This window comes from Patagioenas fasciata, chromosome Z (genome assembly GCF_037038585.1).
Source record: "Patagioenas fasciata isolate bPatFas1 chromosome Z, bPatFas1.hap1, whole genome shotgun sequence".
In the NCBI taxonomy this organism is placed as follows: domain Eukaryota; kingdom Metazoa; phylum Chordata; class Aves; order Columbiformes; family Columbidae; genus Patagioenas; species Patagioenas fasciata.
In genome coordinates, this window is record NC_092560.1 from 50,993,457 (window position 1) to 51,016,744 (window position 23,288).

Here is a 23,288-nt window from a genome sequence, read left to right on the forward strand (position 1 = left end):
GGACCCCTCTTGATTATCTACCAAAGGTCTTGGGAGCCAGGGGAGGTCTCTGCTGACTGGAAGCTGGCCAATATTTTTCCAGTTTACAAAAGTGTGTCAGGGAAGACCCAGGAAACTACAGACCTGTTAGTATAACGTCAGTTCCTGGAGAAAGTATGAAGACCATGCGTACTACTGAAACGTATTTAAAGAATAATGCAATCATCAGGCATGGTCAACATGACTTGACAAAGCGAAAGTCCTGTTTAATTAATTTGATATCCTTTTATGATAAGGTCACTTACGTACTGGATGAAGGGAAGGTGGTTGATATACTTCTTCTGGATTTTAGAATCTTTCTAGACAAGTTGTCTAGCTGTGAGATGAGTGGGTTCACAGTGTGCTGGGTAAAAAATTGGCTGCAGGACAGAGGCAGTGAATGACCTTCTCAATCAAGTACAAATATTTATTTATTGCCACATTCATTAATTTGTATCATTTTATCTGTGCAACTTAAAGTAGGCAAAGGAATTGTTACTCACTTTAACAGTTAGTTTTCTTTCATAGATATGCTTCACAGAAATAAGGCCTGTTTCAGAGGTTTCATGCCATGTTTGTTTTCAGACTTCGAATGCTAAATATTATCTGACATTACTGGAGCCATTCCAACAAGAAGCTTCTACTTGAAACAATGTAGGGAAAAAAATCTAGTTTTAGTCACCTGTTGTTCTTGTAAGTAGTATAATTTAATTAGTCTTGATTTAAGATAGTGTATTTTGCCACATTAAATCCTATTGTTACATTTCCAATTAACATTTTCTCCGGAAGCCTTGAAATGCAGCATTTCACTACTCAAAAGCTGAACAGTTTAAATTTCTCTCTAGAGCTGTGTTGAAAGCAATTTAATAATTCCTCACATTAATTGTACATAAGAGTTTTTCTCCATGTCATCTTAAGCAATAGCTCAAGTGTTAATATAAGTGTATATTTTAAATGGGCTAACAGATCAGCCAATAAAGGATTTTTTATGAAGAGGCAGTGGTTACTGTCTCAAATTCTTTTTCTTTTATGTAAGTTTTAATTCCCCTGCAATGCTTTCTTATGCAAGTTTTCTCTTTCCTAATCTACTGAACTGTCACTTATGATTAATTTAAAATTAATTTTATTACATGTATCTCATGCTCTTGATAGAGGAGCAGTTCAGTATTTCACAGAATCATTTACGGTTTGTTCTCAGCTCTATGCCTTTTTCAAATTAAGTCCTCTCATTTTTTATTGGGGAGACAAAATTAAAAAAGCTTCTCTGTGAGCTGGATTTTAATGTGCATTAAAGCTTTTAATGATCTATCTGCTCGATTAATTGCTTAGAAACTCACATTCTCTTGAGCTGAGCAAGCAATCTACAGTGAACCCAAATCTCATATACTTAACATATATGAAGTAATAGCTCAAGTCACACAAGGTATGAAGCAAAAGGGGTTGAAAAGATGGAGATGAATAATGTGATCTCTGTCACTTTTGGGCACTGGCAACTCAGGTAAATCAAGGGCAGTAAACTTGAGTTTCTTGACGTAGTAGCTCACACCACACAGCATTCTCCTACTGCTCAGGAGGCCTTGAGAAGCCAAGATAGCTGATCTTATTACTCCTAGGATCCAATAGCTCAGTAAAAAGCAGTCCATCTGTAGTGTAGCATTTATGTTCATTTTTCATCAAGGTATCACTTTTTTCTTTGACAAAATTAATTTTTTCAAAAAAATTAATGGATGTTTTTGCATCCTAGATTTGAAATACTTTGTCCGGGCTGAATAACACCCTATACTAATATGACAGGAAACATTCTGAGAGGGGAAAAAAAATGTATCTGAAAGCAAGTTCTGGTATTTGCCTCTGCATATGAAACCCGTTGATTAGAAGAATCCAAATACATACCACCTCAGGTAATTCCAGTTCTAAAAGCCAGAATCCACAAGCCAGTGATTTCCTTTAGGGAAGAGTTTTAACATCTTTTGTGGGAATATCAGGCACTCAAGCACTATTGAAACAGAAATAGGTATGGTCTTAGAGTTAAAATGGGTTGAATACCTCTCATTTATGTACTATTTGCGTCAAGCCCTGTGGCTGTTATTACACAGCTCAGAGTCTTATATCAACTATATCAGGAATAAAGGGCAAAAAGGGAATGTATGACTTAGAGTAACATTTAGGGTATACTGGAGAATGCAGATTTACACCTTGGACCTCTGTTTCACTGGTACACAGTCAAACCACCAAGGATTTCCATTCAAAAGTGTAGGAGAAGGGAAAAGGTGACTTCAGATTCACTTGGTATCAAATTTATTAAATGTCTCTTCTTATAAGGAAGACATAAACAAGGCTAGAATTTGAGTATTCGTACCATGAGAGAAAAGACAGTTTAAGTTTCATCATGTCTGCAGAGGTAGAACAGTTAAAAGACAGTTGTTGTTGTTTCCATGTTCTTATTCTCTTCCCAGGCCTTAACTAGATGAATTAAAGCATATTAGAGCACTTTAAATTTACACTTACTGTCTCTTCTGCCTCAAGACTGAATCCCTCTTTTGATACATTTTATCCTTCTTTTACCATGAGAATGTGCCAAATTCAACTACCAATTAATGTCTAAAAGGACGTTGCACAACCATGTAGCTGCACACTCTCTTCTCTTCTATGTCCAGGTTGAACTTTGACTCCCACAAACAAGTTCCTTCAGACCAACCTGCTTGCACAATGTATGCTATTCAGCACCGATTCAGCAACCACAGCAATAAATCAAAAGTGCATTTAATCCACTGAGTGCAAACTCTAAATAAATGGGTCAGCCAGATTACACAAAAAATACAGTACGGAGAGAGCTACTTCAGAGGAAATCTCCTGTCCCAGACAGCAGGGAAACTTTTCTTACCATCAGTTTTATGTTCTCTGCATGCTATTAAGGTTTATTTATTATATTTAATGTTAAGCAAATATATTCCTTTTCCATCAGGATTATCTCTTAGGAGACTTTTTCAGTCTGGATGGTGTTCCCTGATTATGCAAACTGTTTGGTATTTAGTATATGTACATTGCAGACATATAGTAAATACATTTAAAAGTGCAAAAGGTAACATCTGTATCCTATCTTATGGTAAAAGCCAGAGACCTATTTTTACTCAGGAAGTCTTTAAACACATACACGCAAAATATAGTAGGATATTCAAATTTTCTATGCAAGTGAAGCTGGATTTTTGAGTTGAATCTTTGGATCAGTAGATCTCATGGCTCCAATTTGATGCGGCAAAAGTATGCCCTAGCTCTCTGGTCTTTATGTCATCCAGATGAAGGATGTGGTGGAAAAATACTGACATCTGTCCTGTGGGCCTGGATCTGGAGACACCACGGGAGAGGAAGGGAGGGAGGTGGTGTACCTCTTAACCCATCCAGAAAGCCAGACACAGTGCTGCATACAGATATGGGATATTGGATCAGCAACTGCATTTTCTGTCACGTCCCTGTTCTGCACCCTTTTTTCTGTCCAATCTGTTCTGGTTGTGAGGTCCGTTTGTTCAAAGTTTTCTCTTTTCATACACACAGGTGAGTAACAGGCAGAAATTTTTCAACCTTGATGTATTTTATATAGCATGGTGAATGCTGGAGTTTTCAACATGGAATTGTTGTGCATACATGCTGGCAATTCTGATTTCTAGGTTAAAAGAGTCATGCTAGAGCAGATGCCCTGGGAATCACAGATTTTATATATCTATATATAGAGGGAGTTTTTAACACTACATCAGAAAGGAGGTAGTGTTGGAAATTGGTTTCAGAGAGATGTGTCCATACTACACTGAGTGTACAGAACATACCTCCGAAGGGGACAGAGGCTGGTGATTGCATCTCCTCTCCACTGCTTCATGAGGAACATGAACATCTGCCTAATTTATTACAGCCTAAATTTAGGATTTTAATGTTTTTAACATTGAAACAGAAAAATCCTCTTTGACTGACTCATTTTCTGTAGGAAGAAACTCCTTCCCAAGGGGAAATCTTGAATGCAGACCTTGTCTAGAAAAAAATTGTATCTTGTAGTTGCAACAGTCTCAAAATAAAGCCTTGTAGCAGTAAGTCTGACAGGCCTTCAACTACAGCACAGCACTGCTGCCAAATGCGACTAACGCACATTGCTGCTTTCCTGTGGTAGTAAAATTGATGCTTTGAATGAGTCTTACAACAGGATTTCTCTGCTAATTGGAAAAATAGATAACATGTGCCTTGAGCAGCCATTATTCATTTGACAGTAATTTTTATTAAACTGTAAGCGGCATTCTGTTTCAATAGTGCTTGAGCGCCTGATATTCCCACAAGAAATGTTAAAACTCTTCCCTAAAGGAAATCACTGGCTTGTGGATTCTGGCTTTTAGAACTGGAATTACCTGAGGTGGTATGTATTTGGATTCTTTTAATCAACGGGTTTCATATGCAGAAGCAAATACCGGAACTTGCTTTGTGGGAGTCAAAGTTCAACCTGGACATAGAAGAGAAGAGAGTGTGCAGCTACATGGTTGTGCAACGTCCTCTTAGACATTAATAAGATGTGATGTGACTTTCCCTGGAAGAAAGTCTAACACAATGCAATGTTCCCATCTTATTAACTGACGTTATATAGCATTAGATTTTCATATAATTATGTTCACTGGTCTGGCATCAGCAAACACTGTGTCATATTAACTTCAATACAAATCATACATACATTAAGAAGAAAATCTGAAATGGTATTTTTTGCCCTCTTTAAATTAGATTTCTAGCATTACTCATTTCATGTTTCCCGTTCAAAGGTATTATATCATATTCCACATGAACAGGTAAGTTAAAATCAATAGCAAAGTCCTTGTATATATTATATGTATACATTTTAGTGAAATTCTTTCTCTGTCCCATAGAAGAAAAAATAAAATGTTGTTATCCTATTAGCTTCACTTAGAAACTCTTGCTTCCAGAGTCCAAAATAATATTAAAATTAAAAATAGTTTACCACTTATTCTATGCCTTGTAAACTTGTGTCACATTCTTGGTAGTTGAATTTGGTACATTCTCATGGTAAAAGAAGGATAAAATATGTCAAAAGAGGGATTCAGTCTTGAGGCAGAAGAGACAGTAAGTGTAAATTTAAAGTGCTCTAACATGCTTTAATTCATCTAGTTAAGGCCTGGGAAGAGAATAAGAACATGGAAACAACAACAACTGTCTTTTAACTGTTCTACCTCTGCAGACATGATGAAACTTAAACTGTCTTTTCTCTCATGGTATGACGTTGGACAATGGCTTAAAAATAAGGGACATGGGTCTGCAGAGCAGTTGTAAGAGCAGAGCCTGTTCTGAAGGCCTTAGCATAAGTAGCAAGACTAGGCCACAGTGGGAACTGCTGACTGTTTCAGTAAAATCAGCAAGGTCACTGAGACCTTGGCAGAGTGTCACAAACAGCTTTCAAGAGCACAAGAATGTAGAATAAGCATAGCTAGCAGCTGCAAGTAGGAGGACCATGCAAATGTGACTGTTAGAGCTTAAGCCAATTAGTAGGTGACAGGTATGCATAATTATAATGAACTGTATAAGTATATGCTATTCGGGCTAATAAATCGAACTATGCTTTATCACTCATATCGAGTCGACCTGCGTGTTCCTCCACCGCTCAAAGTATGACTACTCTAATTCTAGCCTTGTTTATGTATTCCTTATAAGAAGAGACGTTTAATAAATTTGATACCAAGTGAATCTGAAGTCACCTTTTCCCTTCTCCCACACTTTTGGATGGAAATCCTTGGTGGTTTGGCTGTGTGCCAGTGAAACAGAGGTCCAAGGTGTAAATCTGCATTCTCCAGCATACCCTAAATGTTACTCTAAGTCATACATTCCCTTTTTGCCCTTTATTCCTGATATAGTTGATATAAGACTCTGAGCTGTGTAATAACAGCCACAGGGCTTGACGCAAATCACAGAATCACAGAATCACAGAATTGGCTAGGTTGGAAAAGACCTCAGAGATCATCAAGTCCAACCCTTGGTCCAACTTCAGCCAATTTACTAGATCATGGCACTAAGAGCCATGTCCAATCTCAGTTTAAAAACCTCCAGGGACGGTGAGTCCACCACCTCCCTAGGCAGGCCATTCCAATGCCTGATCACTCTTTCCGTAAAGAACTTCTTCCTAATATCCAGCCTAAACTTCCCCTGGCAGAGTTTAAGCCCATGTCCCCTTGTCCTATTGCTAACTGCCTGGGAGAAGAGACCAGTTCCCACCTGACTATAACTTCCCTTCAGGTAGTTATAGAGAGCAATGAGGTCACCTCTAAGCCTCCTCCTCTCCAGGCTGAACAACCCCAGCTCCCTCAGCCTCTCACCATAGGTCATGTGCTCAAGTCCCTTCACCAGTCTTGTTGCTCTTCTCTGGACCCGCTCCAGCACCTCAATATCCCTCCTGAACTGAGGGGCCCAGAACTGAACACAATACTCCAGGTGTGGCCTCACCAATGCAGAGTACAGGGGAAGGATCACTTCCCTTGTCCTGCTGACCACACTATTTTTGATAATAGTACATAAATGAGAGGTATTCAACCCATTTTAACTCTAAGACCATACCTATTTCCCTAGGCTCCATTCTTTCACTACTACATTTTACTCTTGCATCCAGAAGCCAGTGGAGAGGATCTCCAGAGGACAGAGCCCTCACAGGACTCCTTTGTCCCAGGGCAAGTGCTGCTGGCAAAATCTGTATAACAGCACACAGGAAGGCCCTGTATATATATGCATGTTTCCTTTGTGCAAGTCACAGTGTTGCAGCTTTGATGAAAGTGAAGTCAATATAGATTGAATAGGAGATCATGTTTGACAGAGAGGTTGACATCTCTCTGCAGCCACAGCTGATTTGTGGAAATTCCTTGAGAGTGTATAGTTGTAGTTAGTGAATACACTTTAACTACAGTAGGTTGGTTTTTTTGTTGTTTGGGGGGTTTGGTTGGTTGCTTTTTAGTTTGTTTTGTTGTTGTTGTTGTTGTTGTTGTTGTTCATTTGTTTGTTTGTTTTCATGAGTCAATAACAGTGTGTGACTGTTGATGCAGTTTTGTTTTCTCGTTATATATTTTTGCCTCACAAGATGATTTTTTTAAAATACCCTTCTCACTGCAGATTGATATGTGCTGTCAGATTTACCTTTAGATTCAGTCAAAAGAATAAATTGCTGGACTGAATATGTACTTTTTTCAAAGATATTGGTTTATTTTGTTACTGAAGAAGGTAAAATTAACTGTTGTAACTAAGACATTAGTCAAGAATTTTACTCTGAGCCTAGCTTTTGATTTGCATTAGGATCACAAGTTTATCAGAAAAACAAGGTTACTGAAGCATGAATTTGAAGACATATAAAAGTGACACCTGTTTGTTTTACACACCTCCAAGGCTCCCCATTCTCTAATTCTGTGGAGCCTTTCCAGTCCAGCAGCTTCTAAGAGCATTTAAAAGTGTATTCTTCTTAGACAAGTGCTTTTGTTTACAATACAGCTTTCAAGAGCTGACAGGTATGCCTTAGTGCAGTAATTTATTTATCCTATTCACATGCAAAGCTGCACACAGCTTCTTGGTGCTGTCTCAGGTTGAAAACTGAAAACACACTATAGCCAGTTAGTGCCTGAATTCTGACATGGAGCCATTCATGTCAGCTTGGATTACAATTCAGGGTCTCCAAGTATAGTGTAATAGCTCTCCGGTTAAGTGCAGAGTAAGGCCTAGGTGATTTGCACACTCCTGTTCCCAAAGCAGTAATCAGCCTGGCATTTACTAAACCCTGTTTCTTGCAAAAGGGAGTTTGAGAAAACACCCTCAAAATGCTTGCTTCAAAAAATAAGTAAATTGGCTCCCTAGTGCTTGCAGTCTGAACACCCCATAAGTAATTTTATAAAATACTTCCAATATGACAAGATAACTATTTTTCTAAGAAAAGTTATATGAAGTGGAATTTAAAATACCTAGTTTTTTTGTATCATCACTGTTCATAACACAGAATATCAATATTTCCATTAAAAACAGAGGAAGTAAAGCATGTGCTTTTCTATTTCTAAAACCATAAAATGGAAGTGAATTTCTTCTCTCAGGGTCTTAGATGCATGCAGTTCACCTTTTGCTGCAGACTTATATCTTTCCATTACTTGTCTCTATTTCTCTTTCACTTAGATGTTCACATTCCTGCCTGATATTTACTCTGAAAGCCTCTATGTTCATAATAAGTATCTCAAAAATACACACAGAAATTTCAGAAAGCCTCTCCCATGTGTTTGGGCTCTGATTTCAGATATTTCACTCCTCTCCTGAAAAACAAAAAAACCCAACCAGTCACTATTAAATCTCTTCAGGAAGGTTGCATAAAGAACATTCACAGGTAAAGTGAAATTTACGGTCAAGATACAGTATTTTGAAATGCTTTTTTTCCTAGTTGTTCTCTGCAATAGATCATGCACACACTTCCTCTCTAAAGGATAATATTAAGAGGAGCTTAAAAACTGCAAAAAGTCAGTGAGACTCCCTGCCGAGATACAAAGCAACAGTCATGGAAAGTAAAACCATTTATTTTATCCTCTTGTCTTTCCCTGCCTGATTTCACCCAGCAAAAGCAAGTGAAATGAAACAGGAGACAGACACCTGGTGCAGAGAAGAAAGAAATCAGAAAAATATCTGAAGTAAGAGCTGAAAAAAATACACCTGTGCTGAAATACTTCTGTCCAATTGTTTCCATCTCCTGCATTCAGGAAGGTATACTCATTTGTGTGTAATCTTTTGGTATGGTTTTGTGCTGTAAACACTGTAACAATGAACACCTTGTTATTTTCTTTTCCTGATCGTGGGTTCCAATTACTAGGAATCCATCTTCAAATGAATCTGGAGTTGCAGTATGCCCTTGTAAGCAAAATGATGGTATGCCAAATAAACCAGAGTATGGATAAAGATCGGCAATGGATTCTGTAGTAGTTTCATGGGGTGGGGTAATGTGCTATGATGAGTAAATCTGTACAAATAAAAGCTCACCTAATTTTTAGCTAAGACTGATGACCCTTCTGGAAAATCTACTAACTCTATTTCCTTTCCCAATAACTCCATAAACTGAAAGTCTGAAAAATAATTGTAGAATTTAATGCCAAGGTGAAATATTTTGTTCACTGTAGAACAAAATGTAATAGTTCTGTTTGCTCTTTTTTGTTTGTTTTTCAGTGTAGACAAAGAGTCTGTTTATTACTTCAGTTTTTAACCATTTGCTGCTTGTTGGCTTGACATGATTCACAGTAAAACAAACTCAATAATTTTTTTTTTTTTTTTTTTTTTACTTTTTTTATTTTTAAAACCCTTTCCTGGAATTTGTCTCCCTCTGTGGCTAACAACAGAAATTGTGTAAGGGGCAAAAATTCTTCTCTCTGCTGTAAAACTAGAGCTTGGGAGAGCAACCTCCAGAAGTTGTCAGCCTGCTTTTCAATGACAGATGGACAAGCATCCTCATGCTGCAGAGTGCATCTACGCTGCCATTTTTCAACAAGGGCAAGTGCTGTATTTTGCATTTGGGACACAGCAACTCTGGCTGGGGAGTGAGATCCTGGAGAGCAGCTCTGTGGAGAGGGATCTAGGAGTTATGGTCAACGGCAAGTTGAACATGAGCCAACAGTGTGCCCTGGCAGCCAAGAGGGCCACCCGTGTCCTGGGGTGCATCCAGCACAGCACTGACAGCTGGGCAAGGGGGGTGATTGTCCTGGTCTGTTCTATACTGGCACATCCTCACCTGGAGCACTGTGTGCAGGTCTGGGCACCACAGCATAAAAAGACTATAAAGCTACTGGAGAGTGTCCAGAAGAGGGCTATGAAGTTGGAGAAGGATTTGGGGAGGAAGCCGTATGAGGAGCAACTAAAGTCACTGGGTTTGTTCAGCCTGGAGGAGACTAAGGAGAAACTTTATTGTGGCTACAGCTTCCTCACAAGGCGGGGAGGAGGGGCAGATGTTGATCTCTTCTCTTTGGCAACTGATGACAGAATCCAAAGGAACATCAGGAAGATGTGCCAGGGGAGGTTTGGGCTGGACATTAGGTAAAGATTCTTCACCCAGAGAGTGGTGGAGCACTGGAACAGGCTCCCAGGGATGCAGTCATGGCTCCAAGCCTGTCAGTACTCAAGAAGAGACTGGGCAACACCCTCAGAAACATGGTGTGAACTGTGGATTTGTCATATGCAGGGACAAGAGTTGGACTCAATGATCCTTGTGCGTCCTTTCCAACTCAGGACATTCTATAATTCTGTGATTTTTCTTCTTCTTACTGTCTGCCTGTGATACTGAATGGAAACTAGCCAAGCTCAAGTGAGCAGTGAGGTGGACAGGATAAGACCCCACTCAGTGTATACTGTTCAGTGAGTCCACTCACAACTGCTACAGCTCATAATAGGTTCATCCTTTCTTAACAGGCCTTAGAAATACAGGACAGAATCATAGAATAGTTTGGGTTGGAAGGGACCTTTAAGGCTCATTTAATCCAAGTCTGCAATGAGCAGGGACACCTTCAACTAAATCAAGTTCGTTGCTTTTGATTTTAAAAACCTGTTCACAGCTTATATAAAATAATTCACCTTGTCAAATGCAGGCAAATTTGTCCATGAGTCCTGCTTTAGCTCAACAACTTCTTGCTGCAGTAGGTGCAACATGAACACAATGTCCCAGCGAGATGTTCAGTGCCAGTAACTCAGGAGGAGGACGTTGTTTTGCTCTAAAGAAACAAGGACCATTGACTGCTCCTGTGTCCATCTGTAGCTGCCATGAAATGAAAGACTAATATTTGAGAATAGTCAGGGTTACTAAGCTGACCTTTTCAGTCCTCATTTGAGCAGAAAGTATATTTTACTGCTAGCAAGCAGCTGTGTACAGATTCTGGGGCCAAACCCTCAAGTCCTTTTTCATCTTTTTCTTGATATATATTGTTCTGTGCACCCTTGCTTGAGAGTCACTGTGTAAAAATTAACAACAGAGTAAGACATGAGACCACAAGACAGAAGAGCTGTTCCACCCCCAGCACACAATTCCGTCCTTTGTTTTCCAAAGGCAATCAATCATGTGTCAGCTAAAAACCTCCCACCTTTCCTGATTTTTTCCTTTGTAGAATACATTAGTTAAATCTTCTACTTTGACAGCCAAAGGGAAATCTCAGGCTGACACGGTGTGCCCAATTGAAACACAAATTTGTCATACTCTTTTAATCCTATAACGCTTATCTCCTTTACCACCTTTGGGGTGTACAGACTTCCACTATCATCAAAGTCCCAAGCCCTCTCTCCTCCATTTCCTCATTATAATCCTATAAATAAACATTTGAAGAACAAAAAGGACTAGTTTCTGTATGGGTGGAGGAAGGGGTTCCTCAGTGATTTTTGAAAGGACACCACTAGGCTAATCACTCGCCTTGCAGATGTGTGCCCATCTTTTCAGGCTTGCCAAAACTTTCTTTCATTTCTGTTCTTTCATTTCGTGTCAGATTAACCTAATGAAGTGACTTGACAGCCAGATTCAAATCCAAAATGGGCTTGTTTCATAGCCTGCAAGCTCAAACTGTTTCCAAGCTTTTTCGTATGTGAGCTGTTGTAAACATGCATGGAGATAACAGCAAATATCAGAGGTTTGATGGAGCTGGCATTGCAGCTATCAGCACTGCTTCTTGAAATGTTTGAAGATATCTTAATAACACAATTTCTTCGTCTTTTTCCTAAAAAAAAAAAAAAAAAAAAAAAAAAAGAAAGAGAGTTTAATGCTTTGGAGAGTGCTAAAAAAAAAACCCAAATACTTTCTCCATAGTCACTTGAATGAAGCTTTTGAAGGAAGTAATGCTGATGAGTAATATTTTAAAAAATGTGAATCAGAGGAGATTTCAAGTAGCAGCAGTGTACGTTTCCAAACTTTTCTGTACACTGCATTTTTCACATAGATTTCCTTCAAAATCCTGCCTCAGAATTAGTCATTTCAGACACTATACAGATGTGTGAAGTCTAAATGGATGTGCTGTGAAAGGTAAACAAAGGTCTAGGCCAGATGCTAGTATTTAGGAGCTTACTTGTTCCTGTTCACACAGGTTAATTATTTGCATTTGACCAAAATGAACTTATGTTTGTGCTTTAAATCTGGAACAAAGCAAGAAAATTCATTCTCCAAAGGAAACAAACAATCAAGCGAAACAAAACAGAAACAAACAAACAAACAAACAAAACCCCACCTCACATTGGTTTCAGTGTTCTCTGGGTCAAGCACTGTTGGTTTTTTTTTTCTGAGATACCAATCGTTTGCCAGAGATAATCCCACATGTACTGTTAAACTGCCATGAGAAATCGGAATCATATTCTATAATTCTTAGGCTCTGAAGCACAGCAAATCTGAGAAAAGAATTAAAATAAAAATGGTGCCAACTGCTTGTTTAAAATACACATTTGTGGTAATTAAAAAGCCTACATAGGGGGAGCCTTACTTAATAAGTCATAACACAAATTTTAAATTTTAGCCGAGTTCTTCACAAGATTATTCACTTCCACTCACACATGCACACATATGAGTGGCATCACCTGAGGTGATACATGCTTAACTCAGACTAATAGTCAGGAAAACCAGGACTGCATCTGCACACTGTGGTACAGATAACACTGCATTACATTAACCTGCAATACATTTCAAGAATAATTGAAAACTTAAGCCTTGAGTTCAAATACCTCTTGGGATTTGATTAGGTGCCAGAAAAGGAGAGAAACAAGATGGCATTTATTATACAATCTATCAATTTTTCAACTATCTTTCTTTCTAATGAACCAAGGAGCTTGATAATTAGCCACCACTGAAGAAAATCATGTTAGTCAGACAAGACAGAACTTCTGCATTCACATTTTTTTGACTGAATGGAAAGAGACTAGAGAAGACATTATGTCTGCATTCAGCACTTTTCTACAGAAACCTAACAGACATTCAGACAAGGTCATTGTTCTATCAATTATAATGCATAAACTTCGAGGGGAAACATTGAAGCTGTGAGAGTTTTTGTTTTTCCTGAGCATATTTTAATCATTTTCCAAATTGTCAAAGTAAGAGTTTGTACATATTTCTGTTAGAAAATTCTCTACCGAATGTGCTGTGGGGTTTTTTTGTGTTCAAAATCTTTAGCACTACATCAAAGGCTGAAGTATTAGCAAATGCCAGAAACAATGTCACAGTAAACCCCTACTCAATTAAGAATAAGCGTGTTTTGGCTGCAACGTCAGCTTAAATAAATGTACAAACAGAATGGTGGGGCAAGATCTAAATTAGTCTCTAATCTCCAAAATGTTTATTCTCAAAGAGGTTAAATCTATTTCAAATAAAGGTGGCACTTAATTCTGAATCATCAAGGGCTATAATAAATTGTATGTTCCTGGTTTTATAAACAGAAGTGGAATCTATATATGGCAAAGCTGAGTTTAAATTCTTGCTCTAAACACTTCTGTTTTCAGCACTTCTCTCCATTTGAATGACATTAAGTTGGAATCTGGTACGTCACACCAGATGTGTCTGGTGGTTCCTTTATTTTGAAGATAAATGGTTCGGTGAGTGTTTTTTTCATTTAAGAAAGTAAAGCTTACAAATGGGTGCAATTTTAGACTTCTTGAAAACACAAGACTAGAAAGAGAAAAGATGATTAGGCTTATGAAAACATGAATTTCTTCCTTGGCATTTTGAAATGCTGCCATCTGAATAAGTTAGATTGTATAAAGTGAAAAAAGTTAGTATCATGCACATTTATAGTTATCCCTAGTCAGTCTTGTGCATTTCTAATTTCCAGCTCACTTTAATGGGAAAGAACAGCATCACAACAGACTCAAACTACATCCATGCAAAGCCAGAGAGGTGACAGACTATATTAGTGTCAAGAGGACACCTTTATAGTTCAATGAAAGTCTTGTAACAGCAATAAAGGCCAAAATATTGCTGAGAAATTATATAAATTCCCCTCTTGAGAGATAATTTTGCAATGATTTGTGTGTAAATCAGAAGGGACTGTACCACAACTTTCATGTTTGTATTCTACCAGGCCTATAAAACCTCGTAATGTCAGATTCACAGTAAAACATCTGAGCTGGTCTTTTGTTAAGCTTCATATCAAAAGAAAAGCGGGGACTTCAGCACTAGCCAAAGAAAGTTGACTACAGCACATGAAGAAGTCAAGTCAAAAATTGTAGAATGACTCCCCTAAAAAGCGAATCCATCATGGTTCTTATGCATCCCATGGAGAGAGATGCCTTATAGTGTCTACACAATTTTGGGGCCTAGAACATTGATTCACATGCTTACCAATAACATTGAACTCAGGAAGCATTTGTTTTACGGACTACAGAATCGTCCCATTCTTAGCATACAGGCCACTTTAAAATGTTAGCTTGTGTCTGCCGAATCAGCCTCCTGGGATTCTGTACCACAGTAGTCCCTGCAATACCTGACAAAAAAAGGTGTTTCCTAGTAACATTGGTATTCATGCATGTATCTAGTTACACAGTTAATGTTTAAAAAACTTTAATAAGGTTTAAAAGGACAGTTAAGTTTTAACATATTCAAATGCTTCCTGTGGTAGACATGTTTTCCAGAAGTGGGGCAGGGAGCAGATGGAGAACTAGCACTCTAGGGTCATTTGGAAGAAGTTCAGTTTTATTTTTAACAGTGCATCATATAATAGTTTTGTGATACAGGCAAGGGTGGACTCGTGTTCAAAGGAGGGAGATGTAGATAGTGCAGAAATAAGAACAGGACTGATTTGCTGGGTATACCATTACTCAATACTGTTTTCACCAAAAATAATATTTAAGAGAAATCACTAAAGTTGTATATTTTATGTGTTTGAATGTTTGAGTGTGGAATTGATTTCTTAATTGGAGCTATTTCCAAATTATATTGGTTTTTAATTGAGTGAAAATGCAAATTCACTAAGAATGGTCCAACAAGAACACATCTCATATTTTTCATCTGTGGAGAGATTTTTTTTTTTAATGCCCCTTTCAGTAAACCAAGCAGAGTGGGCACACATAATCAGGAACAAAGTACAGCTTTTAGTCATTCCTCTGCCTTGTAAAGATTTGTAAGAAAATTAACCCTCTGGTAGATCTACTTTTCTTTATTGACACGTATATAAATTTGAATTTGTATTCTTGCCTTAAACACCTCTTTCTTCAGAAGTTTTTTCCACTTGAATTATGTTAAATTGAAACATGGTGTATCAGTTCTGATAAAACCTTAGTAGATGGTTAATTTACCCTCTCTAGGGTCAGAAAGACCAAGCAGGTATTTGCAAAGATTTGCAGCAGACAAGTAGTTCCTGCCATATGAACTGCATGTTAAGTACAGAAAGATAATGTCAGCAAGCCTAATTTTTCAGGTTTTATTCTGTTGTGTACTTAACTTTGTACTTCTTAAGCTACCTGTGTCCTAATTATAGTAGCATCACCTTGATGTAGATGATTCAACCTTCTGTCGTTTATTTTTTCTACCACATACTTCCTCAAGTTTCCAACACTCCTGTCATTTACAAATGTTTCATAATTAGGTTGTTCTGCAGCAACTTCAGTGGAAGAGTTGTCTGGAAGGTCATTAGTGTAACTCTTCCGTCTTGCAGTACACAAATATTGCAGAAATCTCATGTTTGCAGTACTGTCAGAGTATCCTGTCTAACAACAACACAAAGGTTCTGTGATTTCCTCCTGAAGTAACCAGTGATGTTATGCTATTTTTTTCTTTATTATGTTTGTGAATTCTCTGTTCTTTTTCAAAATCTACATTTTTAAGTTATTCATTCAAATTACTGTATAAATAATAATCTGTATCTGTTGCATTTTCATACTCAAAAATCAGTAATATGGTACCTTAAGTTAACATCAACCAACACCAGTGCTTAGAACCCAGGACATGTAAAAGGAAATAGTCTTGCTCCTTGTTCACCACAGACAAAGGGAGTAAGAAGAATACACTGGGATTTACTCTTTCCAGAATGTTGGTTTTGAGTAGAGTCAAGTTGCAGATGGAAGACGGAGGGAATGAGTTTAATTGTTCATTTCATTTCAATGGTCTATTCAAAATGAGTTGGCTACTTAACTAACTAAAGCCAGAAGAATTTGTCTGTCCCTCTAGCATACGCTACATGAAGAAGGGACTCTCCAAATTCAGGGTCAGTCGGTTGCTTGAAATTACATCATGTAGTAATTACCATTTCCACATGTATGAGTGCATCTTTCCTCAAATGAATGCAAAGAGCCCTGTCCTGATAGGTTGGCCTATTTATGGCAGTTTATATGCTGAATCAGAAAAGGACTCTACATCTTATGTTTAACGTGGGGAATAAAATACTATTCTATAGCTAATTCACAGGAAGGACTTAAAAACCATGGTGAGTGTTAATTTTCTAGATCTCTTTAGCTTAATTAAGATCTTAAAAATATGTGTCTTTACATAAATCAAATATTACAAACCATATTAAACCTGACTGCTGTGCAACAGGCATTATAAAGTTTTGAGCTGAAAAATGGAGCTTCAGATGAAGGTCTAACTCTCAACAATAGATCCCACCCCCTACCCTTGCCCGAAATACAAGCAAATACAAAGAGATATCATTGTATCTTTGTCAGCATTTGCTGGGAAGATACTCTTCAGCTTTGTTTTGATAAGAACTTCTCCAAATGGTTCATATTAACCACAAGAACTACTTAATGTATTTATTTGTACAAGACCAAGTTAATTTGTTCTCTGAAAGTACTGGCTGAAAGACAGGTTTAGTGGTGGGTTTGGAGTCAGGAAGCCACATGAAAGAATCTTTTTCTTGTTTTCGTGTTAGGCATCCTTCACTGTATCCTCAGAAGTAAACAATCCTTACATGTAAATAAGCGAACTAGGACTGAGCCAAAATAGCAGTAACTTTAAAAGCAAGCTCACTTTGTTGTGTTCTACAGGCTGACAGATGTATCTAGATTTACCTTGTGCAAGAGACATTTCTGTTTGTTTCTCACTTTCTTGCCCTTTTGCCCATACCCTGCCCCTAATTCACACACAGATATACCATCAACAGGTGTAAAATATTTTAGATTCTGTTGGTATGCATTCTCCAAGGAACCTGCTGTACAAAGCACCTTACACGCAGTACATAGATTGCCTTTTCTTCCAGACCATCACAGCTAAAGGAGTACAGTTTGTCTTCTAATCAAGACACAAGATCATTCATACAGCAAACTGATACAAATATGTTGAAAAAAAAGCAGTAGAACTTGTAGAAGCTGCAGCTAAGAACAACAGAGCAAGGAAAGTCTCTCCAAAATCTGGCCTGTGGAACACAGATGGAGAAAAATGTTTAAGACTTTCCACTGATCTTTCTATAGACTACCAGTAAAAAATAACCTTTGAAGTTCCCTATTTATGGTCAGAGGTCAAGATTAACAGATTTCATTTTGTTTCCTGGTAAAGGCTTGTGTTGTTCTGGGCCCTGAAAAGAAATTCAGTAACACCTCAAAGCAAATAAAAACAAAGCTGGTATTCTTCAACTACATGCATGAGTCAAAGGTGGTCAAATTCAAGTATTCGCTAGTATTGACAGAAGTCAGCATCATTGGAGAAACACCTCTCCCGTGGAGCACAACATTTCACTATTAATTGTACTCTGGTCAGCTTGTTTCAGTGAAATTGCTGTGAAGTTAAGCTGAAAATTAGTACATAGAGTCACAAATTTCATTTTCATGCTCTGATCACCAGCATAATCAGTGATGTGTGGGTCTAATCTTTAGGATTTCACACAAAAAAAAAACCTCAGAACCAGAACATAAAGATTTAGTGGAATCCAAAATTCAAACTGTGCCAAGTAAGGCACCAGCAACAACCCTGCATACAGCTCTCTGAAAAGCTACCTTAGACTACAGCTGCAGTGACACAGGCTATTCATAACCCTCATTGTATGTGCTGCAGTTGTCAAAGGAATACAGTGGTGAATCATATAATCATCTAAGTCATAGCAAAGTAATAAAGCAATAACAAATCACCTTTTCTTGTCTTCTGCAGGGGCCATCTTCTCCCTGCAAAACATCATGGATCCCCACTGCCTGCAGAAGTGCTGACATAAATACATGCAGCTGTGTATAAATTGGTAAGAATGGCTTATTCTCTTGAAAGCATCCAGATTTTGCAATATGACTCATAGACTTTGATAACTAAAAAAACCATTCATTATTAATAGTTTATTCTATTCTGAGCTGCTATACATATATAAAGTAACTACAACATTAGGAAGATCACTTCTAAAAAGAGTACTGGCACTAAAAAAAAAAAAGAGCTAGCACAATCTTTATTGTAGGTTTGATTGCAGAACTAGGCTGCTTTTCAGAACCTATGAACTGTATGGCGAGTGTTATGTAGAACACATTGAAAGGATTTTCTCATATTATAAAGAGCTTTCAAAAATATAAAATGGGTTTTGGGTTGTATTTTTTTTTTCCACTAACACATTTTATTGCTCTCTCAAACTTAACTTGGAAATTTTCTTTGGTTTTGTTCTAAATGAATCGTTTGACTAAATGGTTCTAAATTTCCAGTATTCCGGTTCAGAGTCCCTGAAGGATTTATTATAATTCCTAACAGGATAATAATAGTGAAATCTTTTCATGTTATTATGTAATACATTAACAGATTTAAACAATTCTGCAATTTCACTGTTAAATATGGAAACAAATTAAAATGTTAATCTAATGGAATGAATATTCTGGTCAGTAAAGTGCCCAAGCTGAGGGATTTATCCTATTATTATGTGCTACAGCATATACTCTCACTGAAAAACTCCTGTAACTTCTGCTTTACTGACATTTTCAAAAATCATGCAGCTTCGCATGTATTTACAACTGCCAATGAACTGGTAACGGTGAAGCAAACAAAATTCTTGTATATTAATCATAGGTAATGGGCAGTTTTTAAGGTGACTGTATCGTGATTACAGGTTTCTAAACTCAGAAATGATACTAGATGTCACCCCATGCTGCTCAGATGTATCAGCTACTCAACAGATTTTAAGTAGGAACAAAAGGCAAAGGATGTTTTGAAATGCAAATTCACATCTCGAATTATCTTTCTATATTTATTATTTAATCTTTCAAAAATGTCTGAATAAAACCAACAAAACATCACAGTCCAGCTTAATTTCAAAGCATCAAACTCCTTTAATTTAAAAAGCAGCTCAATTGTTATTTGTTTATGCAGAAGCTACAAAGACATGCATTATAACTACCCACTGATTAAGTTCGAAGCATGTAATTTTGTTTCTATACTTCATAATGATGAGTCCTTTCTCGCGATGGAGAATGCAGTACTATTTAGTGAATATTCCCCTTGTTCAGTATTCCCTTTTCTAGCATTTACTTAATAACAGCTAGTTAGATTCAGCTTAGTTGTGGGTTGCATTTTTTATGATTATTACTGCTCAATTCCGTGCCAACTTGCAGCAAATGTGCTCATATAGCATAGATAATTATGTGTGATTTTCTCCTTTAATGAAAGATAAATAATTTGGCAGTCCTGCCTCATGTATTTTTCTATTTCAATACAACTCATTGTTTGGATTAGGTCTTTTTTTAATATGGCTTTGCAAGCAGAATAAAACGTATTTCTTAGATCAATTATGTAGCTTTTAATGAAAGGTAGTGCTATTTGTATTAGAGATTTGCATGTGATCATTAAGCACTAATAATACATTACAATTTAATCATAATGATATAGTTCTTTGTTTACAAACTAAATAATTTGCTATATAGGAAGAATATTTTCAAAAGAAAGAACAGAACATACATTTATAGCAACCAAATAGAATAAAAAGCACTAGTCAGTTCTAATTTTCATTGGACCCTATTTCTTCTTGTCAACAACTCTTAATGCAAAGATACACAAGTCAGAGCAGGACAGGACTGAAAAAGGACAGAAATATTTGACTAATAATTTTTATTTTCAAATCAGATTGTTCTTCAGGGTGTTAGTCATAAATCTCAGTTGTTATGGTTGCACACAACACAGTTTTTTTCTTTTGGTAGAAAAGAAAAATTTCAACAAACTGACACTTGTACTTAAAACTGTGATTAAGAGTAATCTTCACTTCTAATTTTTTAATTGCTGGGAGCAAGCTTAATAACCTGCCAGACAGCTCTACTTCAGTGTTCTCCAGTGACCATGAATGACGCATAAAGATGTTGAGCATCGCCCAGAATGGTCAGACAAAAAAGATAACAATCAGCTTGGCAGTTTTGGTTTATGTGCTCCAGCAATTTTTCTGCAAAAGTGGGGCACCACATAACAAGGAGAACAAAGCGGGCAGAGTGGCTTAGGCAGGTCAGAGGGCAGGTTTATCCTCCTGTATTTCTTTGGCTGCTGGAAGAGAGATTTATACAGGTAAAACAAATACTGAAAGAAGTGGGGACAGAGGGGAGGGAAACAAATGAACTTTCAATTCATCTTTTGCTTAATAATCCTTCCTAGGATAAATTCAGCAAGAAAAAAATTGAATTCCAGTCAAAAGTGAAATGGTTACAGTTAAGGACTGGTATGAGGAAAAAGTAAAGCTAAACCCAAGAAATTAACTGTTTGCAAGTAAATCTGTTTATGAGGAAATGGCAAAGTTTAATCTAGAAATGCACCAACACGGAAATCTGCATAAGACCAGTACAGTTTTTTTTGATGAAGTGTTTTTCATTGGTCCTCACCAGCTGAAACATGTACCAGCATAATTTTGGCAGCAAAAGAAACAAGTCTACAGGTGACAGAGTGAATATGCAGCTGAATAAACCATTGGATTAGAACACTGCTGTGCAACAGTTTTTATACATTAAGTCAAGCTGTGCTGCTCAGACTGGGAAAAGGAAATTCCAGACATGTAGCTGCCTGGGACCACCACTGGAGTAAAATATTTAGGTATGACAAGGTCAATGAAGAGTCAGGGCAAAAAAAGCAGGAATAACAGTTCATTACTTGAGGAACTAATATCGTACTAGGCTAAAACTCCTTGATCCTGGTAACCAAGTTTAAAACAGAATTTCTCATAGTGGAAGACAATGAGATCGGGATGGATAAAGGGGGAAAAATCAAGTCTACAAACTGAATTATGATAGCATTAAACCCTACATTTCTTTGCGAACACCCAAGATTAAATGTCTTTGAATGAACCCATGGATATTCTTTGCATATTTTGTAAGCAAGACATGGTTGCAGAACATAATGTACAGGAGAGGGGAGGGTATGCGAAACAGTTAACAGTGCCTGTGTCAGGTACCTTGTGTAGTAATGCAGACTACATTTCAGACGGAGCTGAAGAACAGGTGCAGACAGAGTTCCTCATGTTCCAACTCTGAAGTAACTTCTTCCGGTGAAATAAGGTAGAGACTCTTTATTTCTTTATTCTAACATAGCATGTGGAAGATTATATGCATCCAGAATAACAGACATGATAATTTCACTACTCAAATACTACAAAACAGTTTACATATTAGACTTTGGGATATCATGTACTGATTTCATGTGTAATCTTGCAGAAAAGTGACTCACTATATGTTTCAGTCTGTTCAGTGCTATCACACACAAATATAATGTCCATCTGTAATTTATGGAGCACTTAAGCCCCTTCAATACAAATATTTAGGGCATTTATGTATTCACTATTCTCTCCAGTTTGTTGGAAAATCATCAGAGACAAGAGAAAGCTAGTAGCTAAAGCTGTCCTGAGCACCCAGAACATTAAGCTATCAAGTTGTTACAGAACTCATCAGTATTAGCTGAAACTTAGGAAAAACAGATAGGCTATTGATGAACCAAATAACTAAGACAGAAAAAAAGGGTGATTGGGTGGAGAGGAAAAAGTCAAAATAAATCTACCTTATGAGTCCTACTGTCTCCAGCAACTTTATTTATATTTATTGTAAGGATTCAGAGGTCTTTTAAATCCCTTGTGCTACATTGTCCTGAAATCTGGAAAACTTTTAAAGACTCATAATTTCCATACCATTAAGCCTCTGCTGGTGCCATAGCTATCTGCCCATTGAACTTCAGGGGGGAAGAGCTCTAGTTTTGCACAATTTCCTGATTTCATTGCTGTCAATATATCACATTCTGTTATTTAGAATATGATTTCTTATAAAGTCATTATTCTGTTTGTATATAACAAGGTTTAATAATGTGTTTCTTTTGTTTGCTGCATAAGTAATGCCCTTCAAAATCATTGCAAATCTTAGTATATCTGAGGCTGAGATGAGAATTGAGGATGGTGGTAAAACAACTAAGAATTTGTAAATTCAAATAACTCTGTATTTGATACAATAATGCAATGGCACAATTCAAAAGCAATTTGTGTTTTCACTGTGAACCAGAGAGTAGAGATGAGCTTAGACTGCTTCTGTCATGTCAGTGAAATAAGCAGGTGGAGTCACTGCTTTCAAAGGTGGTATTGTAAAACACAAATAAAATGTGGTGTGTCCCTGTTCCATACAGTGTCACCACTTGTTCCTTCTAGCCTGTCTCATGCCATCTTGCAGCTCTCCAACCCCTACTATTTTTTGGAAAAGCCTTCCCACCTGCCTTTCCCCTTTATCTTTTATTCAACATACCAGAAGACAACATGTTCCTGCAATATTTCACTGTATTAGATCTTAAGAGCCCTAAATGGATACTAATCCCTTTGCCACAGCTGCCAAAAGCTGCATGGCACCAGAAGCAGCTGAGTACTGATTTTGACTGAAGCATCACACTGCAACAGCAGCTGCACGGGCTTCTCTGCCTCCAGTCCTGATCTGACATGGACCCTGGGAGAAGAAGGTAAATAGGGCCACTAACATTTTCTGCGATGAGCAGATTGTAGTAAGCAACAAATCCAGGCAAGAACGCTCATGTTTCCAGGCAACATTTAAGGAGTACTTGGATCTTGTGCCAGTTCTCTGCCCAAAAACAAATTTCACCTGCAATAAATAAGAAAAAAAGTATGAACTGGGTAGGGATGTAAATTTACTATTATCACTGTGAGGCACAGTGTTTCATTTAAAAAAAAAAAAAGTTCAAAAAATGTGAATGTATATACGTTTTTTCTGAGATGTAATTTTTCACTTAAAACCAGAAGAATGTGAAGTGGTATTTATTGTACCAGAACAAATCATCTATCCTCTGCAATTCTTCAATACTTAGACCATCATATTTTAAATTCAGAAAAGATCTTGCAAACTTTGGGTTATAGTCTACCTAGTAG